This window comes from Trichechus manatus, unplaced genomic scaffold (assembly GCF_000243295.1).
Source record: "Trichechus manatus latirostris isolate Lorelei unplaced genomic scaffold, TriManLat1.0 scaffold00149, whole genome shotgun sequence".
In the NCBI taxonomy this organism is placed as follows: Eukaryota; Metazoa; Chordata; class Mammalia; order Sirenia; family Trichechidae; genus Trichechus; species Trichechus manatus.
Window position 1 is genome coordinate 3,464,043 of NW_004444085.1, and position 16,047 is coordinate 3,480,089.

Here is a 16,047-nt window from a genome sequence, read left to right on the forward strand (position 1 = left end):
ACTTAATTTAACTTTATTGCCAGGCCCTCCTCAAGGAGCAAGATCCTTAGGATATCCACCCCTCAGCCCTGTTGGGGAAGGAGAACTGGAAGAAGGATTCCTTGGGGGCTGGGAAGAAACAAAGTTGAGGAAAGGGGTCCCAAACAGGCTGTCAGGCTAGGCTGGGGCCAGACTTCCCCGTCTTCCTAAGTTTCATTCTATTTCTCCTGACTTTCTTCATCTTTGGTGTTTGGCATCTTTTCTGGATTTGGACGACCAAGAGGCACACAGCCAGCATTACCAAGAGCAAGAGAAGGAGTAATCCTTTGGCCAGGAGGCAGAAGGAAGATGAGTTCAGGGTGTTAGCTCCAGAGGAAAACTTTCTCTTTACGTCAGCTCTGGAGGAAGGTCCTTGTCATCAATCTTCCTCTGTCGAGGAGCTTCTCAGCACAGGGACCTGGGGTCCAAAGGATGCATTATTCTTTTACCTCTCATTTCTTAGTGGAATGAGGTCCCCATTGAGTCCATCTTTGATTTTTTCTATTACCCAGTGGTTTTTAAGCAAGGTTTTATTCAATTTCCATGTATCTTATTTTTTTTCTTAAACTTCCTGTTATTAATTTCTACTTTTGTGACGTGATCAGAGAAGTTACTTTGTATTATCTCAGTGTTTTGGATTTTCTTGAGGGTTGCTTTGTGGCCTAAGATGTAGTCTATTCTTGAAAACAATCCATATGTTTTGGAAAAGAATGTGTACATTGTTGCTGTTGGGTGGAAAGTTCTATATATGTCTATGAGGTCAAGTTGCTTGATTTTGGCCTTTAGATCTTCTGTATCTTTGTTGAATTTGTTTCTAGATGCTCTGTCCTTTACTGAGATTGGTGTGTTGAAGTTTCCTACTATTATTGTGGAATAGTCAGTTTCTCTTTTCAGTGCTGTTAGAGTTTATGTATTTTGGAGCCCTGTCATTTGGTGCATAGATATTTATTATGGTTATGTCTTCCTGGTGGATTGTCCTTTTAATCGTTATATAATGTCCTTCTTTGTTTTTTTGGTGGATTTTCTTTTAAAGTCTATTTTATCTGAGATTAGTATTGCTACTCCTGCTCTTTTTCAGTAAGTCTTTGCTTGATATATTTTTTCCATCCTTTGACTTTTAATAAATTTATGTCTTTTTTTCCGAAAGTGTGTCTCTTGTAGACAGCATATTGATGGCTCCTGTTTTCTTAATCCATTCTGTCACTCTCTGTCTCTTTATGGGTGCATTTAGGCCATTTATGTTCAGTGTGACTATTGGTAGGTGTGAGTTTATTGCTATCATTTTGTAGTCCTTTTTTTGTGGTGCTGAATTCCTTTTGTTTGTGGATTTTTGTTTTGTTTTGTTTTTGTACATTTTGTGTTTACTGAGACTTTATATTTTTCTTCCTTATTTTGGTGAGTAGGTTTGTTAATTTTCTTTGTGGTTGCCTTGAAATTTACCCCTGCCTTCCTAAGTTTGAACCAGTCTTTTACTACTTGGTATCATCTTGACTTCCTCTCCATTTGAAAGTTCTATACCTACAGTGTTTATTCCCTCTTTTATTGTTCTGACTTTGTTGTCATTTACAGATGAACCTCTCTGTTTCCCTTTTGTAAATCTTTTAGTTTTGTTTTATCCTTGAGATTTCATTACCTAGGTTGGTATCTGGCTGATGCAGTCTTGTGTCCTAGATTCAGGCTGTTGTCTGACATTGTTGTTTCTCTAACCAAAGGACTCCCTTTAATATTTCTTGTAAGTTTGGTTTAGTTTTTACATATTCCCTTAATTTCTGTTTATCTGGGAATGTCCTAATTTTCCATCATATTTGAGCGAGAGTTTTGCAGAGTATATTATTCTTGGCTGGTAATTTTTTTCTTTCAGTGTTTTTTATATGTTGTCCCATTGTCCTCTTGCCTGCATGATTTTGGCTAAGTAATCAGAACTTAGTCTTATTGTTTCCCCTTTGTATGTGACTTTTCATTTTTCCTGAGCTGCTCTCAGGATTCTTTGTCTTTGGTTTTAGCGAGTGTGATTATGATATGTCTTGGTGATTTTTTTTCGGGGTCTATTCTATACGGGGTTCATTGAGCTTCTTGGATGGTCACCTTTTCATCTTTCATGATATTGGGGAAGTTTTCTGTCAGCAATTCTTCAATGATCCTCTCTCTGTTTTCCATTTTCTCCCTCTTTCTGGAACTCTGATCACTCCCAAATTTTTGCTTTTGATTTTATCCCACATTGTTCTCAGTGTTTCTTCATTCTTTTTTTATGATTATTCCTCAAAGTGCTATCCAAGGATTTGTCTTGAATTTCACTGATCCCATCTTCCATTGTTTCAAACTTGCTCCTCAAACCTTCTATGACACTGTCTATTTCTGAAGTCTTGTTGTTCATCTTTTGGATTTCTAATCGCTGTTTTGTATGATTCTAGTTGTGTGTTTATTTTGACATCTTGTTCCTGTATTATTTTCCTGAATTATTACTTTGTTTTGTCTGTCTTTTCCATTATTTTGTCTTTATTTTCCTTGATTTTGTCTATTTTTTCATTGTTTTTGTCTGTGTTTTCCTTCATATCTTGGAGATCCCTAAATATTAGAATTTTCAATTCCCTGTCAGGTAGTTTCAGTGCCTTTTCTTCTATCGGAAGGTCATCTGGTGTCTTATTTTGGACACTTACTGGAACCATCCTGTTCTTTTTTTCATATGTTTTGATATTGTCTGCTGTCTTCAGGACATTCAGTAATTATTTTCTTCATTTACTGATGGTAGATTTGTTTGTTTCATTCTGCTTTTTTGTTATATTTGGTTATGTCTAGGCAGACAGGATGGGTGTTCTTTGTTGTTTGCTCATGTGTGGGCATGATACATCTCACCACCTATTCAGGTAGCCGGGGCCAGTTGTTCAGCTAAGGTGCATCAGGGCAGGTCCAGCAGAGGGGGAGAGTCAGGAATGACTCTTTTGCAGTATTTATGGGGCCTACCGGGTGGGGCTGGGGGCGGTGTAGGGCAGGATCTAGTGGTCCATGTCTGTGTCACTCAGAGGTGCGGTGCTCAGTGCGCAGTGCAGATAGGCAGGAGGGAAAGGGGAAGACATGATGTGTAGAGCTAAGTGGATGTGGGAACGAAGAGAAAGAAGATAGAGAAACAAGCCAAAAAAATGGTGCTGAGGAAGTGTGCTGTTGGAGTGGTGCAGACCCAGGGAAGCCGTGTGCCAGTGGCTTTCTAGCCAGGTGGTGTGGCACAGCCCATCAAGAAGGGGTTGAGATGGCACACGTGGCTAGGTGGGCAGGAGAAAGGAAAGGAAGGAAGGTAAACAGATACAAGAAACCAAGAAAAAAAGAAAAAAATACCCCAAGGGAGCCCACTAGAAGTGGCTCCCCAACTGAGTGGCACTGTACAGCTTGTCCAGAGGAGCAGAGATGATACACAGCACCAGTTGTTTAGGAGAAACATAAGGAAGGAAGTTAGAGAGAGACAATAAATGAAGAAAAGAAAAAAAATGCCCTGAGGGAGCCCACTGGCATGGCAGCACAGACTGGGGAAGGGGCTCCCCAGCCTAGTGGCACTGCACATCCTGTCAAGAAGGAGCAGAGATGGCACATTGTGCTGGTATTCAGGAGAAAGAAAAGGAAGGAATATAGAAAGAAACAAGATACAGAGAAAAGAGAGGGGAAAAAAAAAAAAAAAGCCCTGAGCAAGCCCACTGGCTTGGAGGTTTGGACTAGGGTAGTGGTTCCCCAGCCGAGCTGCTCAGCCCATCAAGAGGGAGCAGAGATGGCACACGGCACCAGGTGTTCAGGAGAAAGGAAACAAAGGAGGTGAGAGAGAGAAGAAACCAAAAAAGGCCAAAAAAGCAACAACAGCAACAAAAAAAAGAACTGAAGGAGCTAGCCAGTGGGGGTGGGGGGAATTCAAGTGCCAAGGAACCTGCATCTCCCTGGCCAAGGGACCTTAGTCCACCAGGAAGCAGCAGAGGCCGCACAGAGGGAAGAAGTATAGGGGGTGGGAAAGCGTGTATCCCGGGTTACGGGGTGCTCTGTCTCCTGCTAGGAGCTCAGTGAATTTGCCTTCCCATCCTCCCTGTCTGCCTTTCTTGGTGGCTAAGGGGTCCAAGATGACAAATCCGTGCCATGTTACCTGATAGGGGACCTGCAGTCTATAGTTCTCCTTGTTCTCTGATCTCTGTCAGTTTCTTATTCCATTCTGTGCTTTGTTGAGTTCTTTACCCCTTCGTTTGATACTTAGGGCTACAGGATTGATGTTTGTATCTGTTTTATTTAGTTTTTCTGGTCTTTGCTGTGGAGTGATGGCATGGTGCTTCTGTCTAGAGCTCCATGTTGTATTTTATGAGTTTTATTGTAACTCAGCCATGCTCGTTAATTTACATACTGTCTATGACTGCTTTTGTGCTATAAGGGCAAAGTGGAGTAGCTGAAAAAGAGATAGTATGGCTGGCAAAGCCTAAAATATTTACTATATGTCTTTTTATAGAAAAAGTTTGCTGACCCTGGTTTATTTCCTTAGAGATTAAAGCATAAAAAAACCAGTTACCATTGAGTCAACTCCAACTCATGGTGACCCCATGTGTGTCAGAGTAGAACTGTGCTCCACAGGGTTTTCAATGTCTGATTTTTTCAGAAGTAGATCACCATGCTTTTCTTCTGAGTCACCCATGAGTGGACTCGAACCTCCAACCTTCCAGTTAACAACCAAGCACTTTAACTGTTTGCCCCAATCAGGGACTCAAGAGAGGAAAGCAGTCTCCTGAAATGGAATCCATCAATGTTGGGGGTTTGGAGCAGGAGAAGTGAAGAAGTGAATGCCAAGGTCGGACAGTCTTCACATGTTTTCAACAACTCCTCACCCCAGCAGGAGGACTTTTCATTGTCCTAATATGAAACAAGAAGAGATCATAAAGAAAGAAGCAGAAAACCTGTTAGATATGACAACATAATGGAAGGCAGCCATTGCCTTAGTTTCTGCAGCTAGGGGCCAGGCAATGATTATCCCAAAGCAATGTGGCGGGGTAGAGAGGAGCAAAAGTAGTAGTTTAGGGTTTTTCTTTGAGCTAGTTATTGTGTATGGTTAGGGGACGGGCGGGTAAAATTACAGCAGATGTTTGGTGGTTCTGGGGTGTCAATTCTGTTTAGGGTTAGTTCTGATTGGAATGTTGATTAAGGTTCTGTTGCATCAGCTTTGGGGAGAAGTTTGGGATTAGGATTTCAGGAAGCAAATTACTGTGACCCTGTGTGACAGATCAGGAGATGAGCTTCATGGATTATGGGAGGGGCTGATTAAATTAGTGGACAAAGGCTAACAGGATTCACTTTGATAAGCAATGTTCTTCTACCTACAATTTGGAAAGATGAGTATGACTCAAAGATACTCGGATAGTGATACTACCAGTGGGAAAACCGACCCCCACAGAGTGAGACTCCTTGTGGGAAAACCATTAACACTGTCTTTCCTTTGTAAAGATGCTCCCAACAGCCCTCATCATCCTCCTCCTACCTATTTCCTAAATCCAAGGACTCTCATCCACATGTGTCTGCGGACCACTCAGACCAGGACAAGCATGCCCAAACATATCACGCTGTCAACCTCTATGACACAAGGATTATGATTCATGAAGAAGGGTCAAGGATTAAAGATGACATTATTCTCTGAAATGGTTTTTAGTGAGTGATTATGAAATATCTTTATCTATCCTCATTTTTCAGCCTGGATTAGTAACAGGGATGGGCAAAACCATAGGCAAGAGATTGGCAATTTTTTTTGTTGTTGTGGTTAGAAATGCAACAAGAATTAAACAAGAAAAGATGTTTGAAATTGAAAGGGATCAGCCAGCAAGGAATTGTGATTACATTAATCACTAATTATGTAGATGAACAGGTTATTAAATGCAATTTAGGAGCCCTGGTGGCATAGTGGTTAAGAGCTCGACTGCTAACCAAAAAAAGCTGACAATTCTAATCCACAAGCCTCTCCTTGGAAACACTATGGGGCAGTTATACTCTGTTCTATAGAGTGGTTGTGAGTCAGAACCGACTCAATGGCACCTAACAACAACAAAATGCAGCTTTGCTTCAATTTTGGCTAGGCCCTAAGACAACAGAGGCTAACTCTGTCACAGTCCACAGTAAGAAACTAGGCCACTCAGACTTACAAAATAGGGTCAAAATACTGGTTTTGCAGAGTTTAACCTATTTGCCATACCCAGGTTATTAGATTAAAAGCTAAAATTCAACCAGGAGGTTGGAGATGAGGAAGAGGGTCTCTTTGAAAGAGTAGTCAACATGCTCTGTGTCCAGCCTCACTCACGAGGGAGGAGTGAGAGGGTTTTCCCTTCACCTCAGACATAATGGAGCAGGGTGTAAACTTACTTCTTGGAGAGTTTGGAATGTGAATAGAGTGTTGGACTGAATCCATTTCAAAACCTGCTCCATAAGACTTCTTGGAGGGGAGTGACCTCAAGTGGGAGTGGGCTATCATATCCCAGGAACTGAGGAAAAGATATATGACCAGCTAGAGGAAAGCCTTCAGTGTTGTCACAGAAAGTACAGCCAAATTTTACCACCAGTGACCTTAAACTTTCTCCAAAACATCCTGCAGTGAAAGAGGCAGCTATAATCTCTTCCTCAGCCAGAGGGAATAAATGCCAGACCATATCAGCGCGACAAGTAGGGCCTTTCCAGAAACTTTTCTCTCCTCCCTCCCCAACTCCAACCTGAGGGCAAAAACCTCAGCAAGTGAACTATGGAGTGAGAGTAGGATATATAAAATAAGGTGAAAATGTTTCCCTCACCACCACCACTACAGGCTTCCAGGGCAGTCCCAAGCTAAAGGAGAAGGAGTTAACACTGATTAAATATTGGAGTCTTGATCATTATTTTGACCTGGACATGTTTATTAATAAAATAAGCTATCTTGTGAATAAAAGAGACCAGAAGACTTTCTAGAGTAAAAGAAAAGAAGCTGACCCATATACAATAGAATGTTGAGAAGCAAAGGAAATAAGAGCCACACAGAACGCATCTGAATGGCAGTGTGGGGAAAGCCTTCAAGCTTATTCCAGGTTACTCACTAGGAGTCCCAGTTGTTCAACAAATCATTCACACTTCAGATCAGAGAATCAGGCCACAAAACAGGTGCATTTGAGAGAGAGATTCACAAGTAAATTTTGGTTTTTAATATCCAGAAAGAGGATATTTTCTAAAAGGAAAGTAATAAATACATGATCAAGATTAGAATCAATACACTTAGATAAACTAGTTACAAATTTGAATGTCTTTCAGTTATCTATTTCTGCATAACAAACCACCCCAAAACTTTTGGCTTAAAAAGCAACAATCTTTTATTTCTTATGAATCTATGGGTAGAGTGTGACTGGCCCATATGGTGACTATTTTCAGAATTCACTGAAATTTTTTGAAAAGTTCCAAAGGTTTTGTTCTATATATATATAAAATTGTTCATTGTGTGTTAAAATTATCTGTATCTTTTTTGTACTTGATCTGTTGTTTGAGAGATGATAAAGCAGGCAACCACTGTGGACTTCTCTGTTTCTCCTATGTAGACATACATAACTAAAGGATTAATACTGCTATATCATCTCTTCTAAAATTTACATTGGATTTCATTTTAACAGAACTTTATTATATTCTCTCAAGTTCATACTTTTATTTCTATTCTATTTGGACTGATATTAATATTACCACACCTGCTTTTTGTTGTAGTTGTTGTTAGAGGCATATCTTTTTCCTTAACTTTTTTGTTCCTTTATATTCATTCTTTCTGTATCATTTTAAAGCTGTACATCTTTTGAACAACTTTTTTTTTTTTAATGGAATCTAAAATTCTCTCTTCTTGCTTGGCAGTTCTGTGCTGCTGTAAACAGCCTCAGGAGAGTTGATACATGCTCAGCTATAATTCGATATTAAATATGTCTTAGTTATCTAGTGTTGCTATAACAGAAATATCACAAATGGGTGGTGTGATGGTTAAGTTTACATGTTAACTTGGCTAAGCCATGATTCTCAGTGGTTTGGCAGATATTATGTAATCATCCTCCATTTTGTGGTCTGATGTTGAGCAGCCAATCAATTGAAAGGACAGTTTCCTTGGGGGTATGGCCTGCATCCAACATATGTGGATGTTTTGGCAAAGCTCTCTCTTTCTCAATCCTGCATCCAGCTGATCGTCATCTGACCTCCTGTTCTTGGGACATGAGCCAGCAGCCTGCCATCTGACCTGCAGATTTTGGGATTCACCAGCTCCTGCAATCCTGTGAGCCAGCAGCATTCTGTCTGACCTGCTGATTTTAGGCTCGTCAGCCCCTGAAACCATGTGAGTCAGGAAAAGCCTCCAGCCTGACCCACAGATTTTGGAACTTGCCAACCTCCACAACTGCATGAGCCATTTCCTTGAAATAAATCTCTGTGTATATATTTATATATATATGCCTCACTGGTTTTGCTCCTCTAAAGAACCCAGCCTAAGACAGGTGGCTTTAAGAAACAGGAATTTATATTCTCACATTTTAGGAGGCTAGAAGTCAGAGCACTGGCTCTGGGGGAAGACTTTCTCTGTCGGCTCTGGGGAAGGGCCTTGTTCTTTGATGATCTTCATGTGGTGTGGCATCTATCTTCCCCCATCTCTGCTTGCTTCTGTATGCCTAATCTGCTATTTTTATATCTCAAATGTAATTGGCTTAAAATACACCCTACACTGATAATGGCCTCTTAACATAACAAAGAAAATCCATTCCTAAATGAGATTAAAACCACAGGTGTAGGGATTAGGATTTACAACACATAATTTTGGGGACACAATTCAATCCATAACATGTGTAATCCACTATTTTATGCGAATCCATAAAGCAAATGTAACTTTCACCACTGTTCTTCGTCATTAAGAAACAGAACGTACTGTTTTCTTACCCAGTCAATACTTCAAAAAATCTTTACTCTGAGAGAGCACAGACACAAGCATGCTGGTACCCAGACCCCCACACACAGCCACCGTATAGAAAAGGTACACAGTCTTGGACTGTGTGTTTATTTCCTAGGCTTCAGAGACAACATCTGGTGCATAGTAAGCCTTGACCTTCAGGAAATTTAGTGCATGTTTCTGTTTGCCTCATGACCCCCATTTTGTGGATGACGTTCTGTGCACTTTTTAAATCACTGCTTCCTTACAGTAATTATCTCCAGCTTATGTCCTCTCATCTCCCAGTTTCCTTGCAATAAATGCCTCTAGAAGGAGTTGATTTGTGCTGAGTACTTTTGGAAACTTTGATTTCTCTAATTCCCACATATTACCTTTTTGGAACAAAGCAAGCTTAAAACAAATAAAAGAAAGCCCAGACTGTGACCAGGATTGTTGAATCCACACAAGTGAGTTATGTCTTCATGTTTCCTTTCTGCAGATCACTCTTCCCAGAGTCTGAGATTTCCAAAACCTTGTGGAACAATAAAAATCAGAAATGTTGACATGCTTTGAGTTTCCAACATGGCTAAATGCCAAATTATAAACATTATCCTGTGGTTGTTATTGTTGTTGCTAATTGCCATCGAGTTGGCTCCAACTCATAGCGATCTTTTCCATACAGAAGAAAACATTGTCCAGTCCTGTGCCAACTTCATGACTTTGATGTGTTTGAGTCCATTGTCGTGGCTATTGTGTCAAACATCATCCTACTCCACATCATCACACTTCCATTTTGTATGATTTACTCTGTTTACAGTTGAGTGTCTTGGCTATGTTCTCTCTTTTTCTGTTCATTTACAAGAAAAATTGGTGACAATACCCATTCCTAAAACAACCAATATTTGCAGTATGTCACCTTGATAATCAGACACAGTGACTGGAAGAGATGTACATTGTCACTGATGAAAATGACAAGGTCATCAGAGCTGAACTAAAGAGGAATTGCCACCAGAATCAAAATATTGAAAAGGGTACAGTGAAGAGATGTTCGTGTCTGTGTTTCAGAGCTCTACCTCATCAACTTTTGTCCAGAATCTGTGTATCATGGATTGAATTGTGTCTCCCCAAAATATCTGTCAAATTGGCTGGGTCATGATTCCAAGTATTGTATAATTGTGTACCATTTCGTAATGTGATGTGATTTCCTTATGTGTTGTAAATTCAATCACTATAATCTAATAAGATGGATGAGCAGCAGTTATACTGATGAGGTATACAAGATTGGATAGTGTCTTAAGCCAATCTCTTTTGAGAGATAAAACAGAGAAGTGAGCAGAGACACATGGGAATCTCATATCACCAGGGGGCAGCGCCGGGGTGAAGCACTTCCTTCGGACCTGAGGTTCCTGCGCTGGGATGCTCCCAGATCAGGCGAAGACTGATGCATCACAGGGACATTCTTCTGGAGCCGACAGAGAGAGAGAGAGCCTTCCTCTGGGGCTGATGCCTTCAGTTTGGACTTGTAGCCTAGTGGACTGTGAAAGAGTAAATTTCTTTTTGTTGAGGGCCATCCACCTGTGGAATTTCTGTTGGAGCAGCACTAGATGGCCGAGACAGTGTGGAAGTATTTCAAAAATGAGAATGAGACAGTTCATACATGTGATGCTTCTTCTTTTGTCATGCTTTGAAGAAAATTCAGGAAATGTTCAATCATTTTATTGCGAGCCCTTTTTTTGCTTCAACTGTTGTAATAAGCTGGACAGCCTGAAAATTCTCTTTTGTTCAGTTAGGTTTTCCATTTGCTCAACCTAGATTGCACAGCAATAACAGCATGCTGTGGTGGTGAAGGACACAGGTTTTATAGTCCAAATTGTACAAATTCTATATTAATTCTACATCTATGTTAAACAACAACAACAACAACAAAAAATTAACCCGTTACAGTTGAGTCAATTCTGACTCATGGCAACTTCATGCGTTACAGAGTAGAACTGTGCTCCGTACAGTTTTCTTGGCTGTAATCTTTATGGAAGCAGAGCTCCAGGTATTTGTTCCATGGTGATGCTGGGTTGGTTCTAACCACCAATCTTTAGGTTAGTAAACCAAAAAAAAAAAAAAAAAAACCCATTGCCGTAGAGTCAGTTCCAACTCAAAGCCACCCTAGGTTAGTAGTGGAGCGAAAATGGTTTGTGCCACCCAGAGGCCTAAGTCTGTGTTACTTGGACTGAATTAAATTGATTTCTTTACTTTTTAGTTTTCTTATTTATAAACTAAAGCAAAATAATAGTTCCTACCTCAAATGTTTGCTGTAATTGAGTAAATGAGTACGAAGTGCTTAGCAAAGTGCCCAGCATGTTCCTTCAGCGTGACTGTAAGTGTTGTTTTTATTGTTACAAGTTTTGGCTGAATGAGGGAAAGAGCAGAGAGGAAAACCATTGACATAATCTTCACGTTAATATAAATTCTACCTAACTAATTGACGCTTCTTCTTTCAGGGCTGTTACACCAAAGCTTCAGTGTTGTCCTGTTTAATATGAATGACCGAATCTTTTTTTTTTTTCTTTTTCCTTTTGTTGTTATGTGAAGGTGGTATTTTAACCACCACACTTGAAGAGCAGAATGAAAATGTGAATTACTGTTCTGCTCTTGACTTTAATGGATCTGTATGAAGGTTTCTCTATATATCTGGGAGTTGTAGTGAATAATTTCAATACATTGTGCCACATGTCTCTTCAAAAATGTCTAAACAAGCCTAAAACCAAAAACCAAACCTGCTGCTGTCGAGTTGATTCTGACTCATAGCCTAAGATCCCACTAATATTTGCACATTTGATAGGTATAATATGATACCTCTTTTCATTGTAATTTGTATTTTTTGATACCTAGTATTATTTCATGTTCCGATTAACCTTTTGAAAGTTTCCTTCTATGAATTTACAGTTTATATATTTGGTCTATTTTTTTCCAGTTGAGTTTCTTTTTAATGACACTTTGTAGTCATTCTTTCTCTATTCTAAACAGTAAATTTTTTTAAAAATTGTGCTTTAGATGAAGCCTTAGAGAGCAAACTAATTTCTCACTAAACAATTAATACACATATTGTTTTGTGACATTAGTGGCCAATGCTACGATGTGTCAACACTCTCCCCTTCTTGACTTAGGGTTTCCCATTATCAGGTTTCCTATTCCCTCCTGGCTTCTCATTCTTGTCCCTGGGCTGGTGTGCCCATTTAGTCTTGTTTTGTTTTATGGGCCTGTCTAATCTTAGGCTGAAGGCTAAGATAATCTCTAGCTGAGTGGTACAGCACAGCCTGTCAAGAAGGGGGGGCAGCACATGGGGCTGGGTGGGTGGAAGAAAAGTAAGGAAGGAAGAGAGAGAGAGAAGAAACAACATAAAAGAACAAAACAAACAAAATGGTGCTGATGGAGCCAGTCAGTGACAGTGTCACAGACAGGGGGAGACTGTGTTCCAGTGACTCTCTAGCTGAGTGGTGCAGCATAGCCCTTCAAGAAGGGGCAGGGGTGGCACAAAAGACTAGGTTGTCAGGAGAAAGGAAAAGAAGGAAGGGAGAAGAAACGGGGGGAAAAAATCGTACAGAGGGAGCCTGCCAGTGGGGGCAGCACGGACCCAGGAAGCCATGTGTTGGTGGCTTTCTAACTGAGCAGTGTGGCACAACCCATCAAAAAGGGAAAGGGACTGCACATGGGACTAGCTGGGCAGGAGAAAGGAAAGGAAGAAAGGGAGAAAGAGAGAAGAAACTGGGGAAAAATGGCACAGAGGGAGCCTGCTGGTAGGGTGGCGTGGACTCAGGGAGGCCATGTGCCAGTGGCACTCTAGCCGAGTGATGTGGCACAGTCCGTCAAGAAGGAAAGGGATGGCACACAAGGTTAGCTGGGTGGGAAAAAGGAAAGGAGGAGAGAGAGAGAGAAAAGAAACAAAAAAAGTAAAAAAAACAACAACAAAAAAAAAATGGCACTGAAGGAGCTGGCTGGTAGGGCCGGGATGGACCCGGGTGGCTGTGAGCTGGTGTTTTTCTGGCCAAGCGACCATGGCTGCATAGACAGAAGAAGGGTGGGGGGTAGGAAAGTATGTATCCCCGGTTACCAAGTGCTCTGTCTCCTGTTGGGAGCTCCGTGAAATTGTCTTCCCGTACTCCCCTTCTGCGTTCCTTGGTGGCTTTAGTCCAAGATGGTAAACGTGTGTCACATTATCTGGTAGGGGACCTCCACTCTGTAACTGTCCTTCTTCTCTGTCAGTTTCTTATCCCATTCAGTGCTTGATCAAGTTCTTTATCCCTTCATTTAATTCTTATGGTTCTAGGATTGACATTTGTATCTGTTTTACTTAGTTTTCCGGGTCTTTGCTGCAGAGGGATGGCATGGTGCTTCTGTCTATAGCACCATATTGACTCTGCCTGAATGACCAAATCTTGATACGGGAGTGATCAGACACAAAATACACTTTTCTGGGTAAGTCTATTCATTGAAGCTTATCAAATAAGTTATTGGCTTCAAACTTGCTTTTCCTTTAGGACATTTGGAGATTAACTAGTTAGCAAACCCCTGCACAGCTTTGTTTTTGGAAAGCAAAACCATCATATCAAACAACAGAAGGAAGTTAAATTACAGGCATTTTACAAACAAGTTTTACAAGGGTTTTTGGGAATTCATTTGTTTTAGAAATCCAGGTCTGGGACAATGAAATAAAAGATATTAAAGACTTTGTAGTTCTAAGGAACTGACAGTTTAATGTGAATACTCTGTGGCCAGGAACTGAGAAGATGAACTAACAATGAGATGTTGGAAGCCAACCACTTCAAAATTAATTCTATTTCAGCCTCGGAAAATTAACTAAGAAGAAAATTACTCCATTTAACAAAGGAATTCACACTAGAACTAGGTAGTTTATGCATTTTTTTTTTCAGGGTGTTTTTCCCAGTTGTTTTACTCATCCATTATACAGCTATTGGAACTTGAAGAACAAGATGCCATTGACGTTGGGAGAGTGTCTCAGAGACAGCTGCAGGCTGAGCTGGGGATTCCTGCTAAGCAAGTACCCACCTACTTTCCCAAGAGTAGTTTATCCTTTATTTATATAACAAGTCTTGATAAAACAGTGCAAGGGCCACTTGCTGCTTATTCTTTTCATAGAAGTTTAGTTTTCTAAAGGTTCAACTTTATCAGGACACTTGATCCTGATGAAATTCTAGAAGACAGACATAACTATGAGGCTGAAATGAGCTTTTAGAAGTGTTTGTGGATTTCAATTATCTAGTTGTTGTTATCACATTAAAACATGTTTTGATCTAGATGTTATAAATTAGGGAGTAGATGATGATTTAATAGGGCATTTACTTCTAAAATAAACAGAGCTTCCTTGTGGAACAGCAGCAAGTCTGACTCACAGGATAGTCTGTGAAAACATACACTATTCTAAAGAGAGTCTTCTATGAAATCAATGTGTAAATGCTTGTTATGGATTGAACTGGGTCCCCCCAAAATGTGTGTCAACTTGGCTAGGCCATGATTCTCAGTATTGCGCAATTGTCCTTCATTTTGTGATCTGATGTATTGTAGATCCTATCCTCTATGATGTTAATGAAACAGGATTAGAGGCAGTTATGTTAAAGAGGCAGGACACAAACTACAGGATTAGGTTGTAGCTTGAGTCAATCTCTTTCAAGATATAAAAGACAGAAGCAAGCAGAGAAGACAGCGGCCTCATTACCACAAAGCAAGAACAGCTAGGAGTGGAGCTTCTCCTTTGGACCCAAGGTCTCTAGGTTGAGAAGCTCCCAGACCAGAAGAAGACTGAAGACAAGGATCTTCCCCCAGTGCCGACAAAGAAAAAGTCTTCCCCTTAAATTCGGACTTCTAGTCTCCTGAACTGAGAGAATAAATCTGTTAAAGCCATCCACTTGTGGAATTACTGTTATAGCAGCACGAGATAACTAAGAAAGAATTTGGTACTGGGAGTGGGGTGCCACTGTAACAGATACCTAAAATGTGGAAGCGGTTTTAAAACTGTGAATAGGTAGAGGCTGGAAGAGTTTTAAGGTGCTTAATAGTAAAAGCCTAGATTTCCTTGAAGAGATTGTTGGTGGAATTATGGAAGTCAAAGGCAATTCTGGTAAGGGCTCAGAAGGAAGTGAGGACAGCTGTAACACCTTCAATGGAGCAGATGGTGCAAAGCAGCAGCAGAGAAACAGAAGTAGCAGAACCAGGAGACCAGCACGAGATGGTGTGGGAGCCAATTAATGGAGCAAAAGAGCTGAGTGCCTTCCAGCAGGAGGCTTCCTGGGTGAATGGGGTGCCTCTGGGCACATATTGATGGAGCAAGGCTTGCTGATCCACAGAGTGAGAGAGCTGAGTGCCATCCGGCCGAGCTTACTGGCAGAGTGGGGTGCCTCTGGGCACTTATCAGTAGAGCTAAGGAGCTCTGTAACACTTGCCTGAGCAGGGCAGAGGGGAGGCTGGCCCAAGAAGTCCAAGAGGCAGAGGGACCAAGAGGTCAAGGAAGCAGGAAGCAGAAGCTGAAGAGACGAGAAGCACGAAAAGCACAGCTGCCTCGGTCTCAAAGAGTGGGGCCACAACCTTTGTGGTCTCAAAGGATGGAACCACAGCCTGCTGAGTCTCAAAGCAAGAGGCCACAAACTCCTAGGTTTCAAAGTGTCAGGTCTTCACCATTTCGGTTCTGGAGTGTGGGGTGCCATTCATGAGTGCCAGGAGGATGGGGCTGGATCCACTACCCAAAGGTGAGGGGGCAGGGCTTCCATGTCCAAGAGGAACAAGAACCTGGACTGCCGGGGCTGACGGGGCGGTGTCACCACTCAGATGGACTAGGAGAATGGGGCCGCCTAAAGCTAAGGGGAAGCCCTGGTGGCACAGTGGTTAAGAATTCAGCTGCTAACCAAAAGGTTGGCAGTTTGAATCCACCAGGTGCTCCTTGGAAACCCTATGGGGCAGTTCTACTCTGTCCTATAGGGTTGCTATGAGTTGGAATTGACTCGATGGCAATGGGTTTGTTTTGTTTTTTAAAGCTGAGGAAGCAGAGCTGCTGTCCAGTGGGCCTGAAAGGCGGAGCTGAAGTTCAGGGCTCAGGGGCCTCCACCCAAAATCCA

At 41.3% G+C, this 16,047-nt stretch overlaps 1 pseudogene; it reads left to right on the top strand.

Annotated features, from left to right (window-relative positions):
* The window catches only part of LOC111822276 (isopentenyl-diphosphate delta-isomerase 2-like), a 32,983-nt pseudogene that overhangs the window by 15,232 nt on the left and 1,704 nt on the right, over positions 1-16,047 (top strand).